Below are 823 nucleotides of genomic sequence, written 5' to 3'. Positions count from 1 at the left end.
GGGAAAGAGCACCGAACGAAAAGTAGTATTGCCTAACTGGAATCTAACAGGCAGTGTCTAAACTGAGTAACAGTGTAAACAAGCAACAATTGACCACGACTTTTGCTTGTGTGCCCCGAGTGTCTTTTTCAGATTGCAGAGAAAGGCATACTTTGGACAGAGTGGTGTCACTGTGTTTGGAAAACATTCAATATTCACACCTTCACTGTATCTTTCAATTTTCAAGAAAGTCAAAGCAAAAAATGCATCCAAAATTTAACATGCTTCTTTTGGCCTCTATTTTCAAAGAGGAAAAAAAAAATCCATTCAGGAGTCCAAACCTTACTAAAAAAAATAAATAAATCAATACCTAACTTTTCAAGAGCCTAATTAATTTTTGCAAAAGAATGTAGATTTCTAAATGGTTAAAAAAATTTACTGTGATTCATAACTTGTTTTGATCATGTGAAACACACTGAGGAATCACGGCAGAGTCTGCTTTGAATTACATGGAAGTGACTTAACTGAAGTTGGCATAGTTATTCCGGATCTATGCTGATATTACTGACTGATCAGAAACTGCCCTGTCCATCACCCTTTTCTCATCTCTTCCTCTTCCACAAAATGCATGGTATGTTGTAGACTATGGCTTAGAGCCAAGGAAGCCACAAAGGTTATTTTAAAAATGATACGATTAAAGTTTATTTGGAACCCAAATCTGCTCTACATGTAAACTCTTTTCGTCTGGTGGGGAATACTGCCCACATTAAAAATAGTACTAAACTTCCATCTGTGTTGCAACACCAATTATCTAAGCCACCCGCTATTCCCAGAGCCATGCCCA

The 823-nt window shown here is 37.2% G+C and overlaps 1 protein-coding gene across 1 annotated transcript in view; it reads right to left on the bottom strand.

Annotated features, from left to right (window-relative positions):
- Nucleotides 1-823, bottom strand: part of PPFIBP2 (PTPRF interacting protein, binding protein 2 (liprin beta 2)) — an 84,774-nt gene that overhangs the window by 36,548 nt on the left and 47,403 nt on the right. The window lies entirely within an intron of this gene.

Source organism: Mesitornis unicolor, unplaced genomic scaffold (genome assembly GCF_000695765.1).
Source record: "Mesitornis unicolor isolate BGI_N332 unplaced genomic scaffold, ASM69576v1 scaffold28523, whole genome shotgun sequence".
In the NCBI taxonomy this organism is placed as follows: Eukaryota; Metazoa; Chordata; class Aves; order Mesitornithiformes; family Mesitornithidae; genus Mesitornis; species Mesitornis unicolor.
This window is presented reverse-complemented; position numbering and strand designations above follow the sequence as displayed.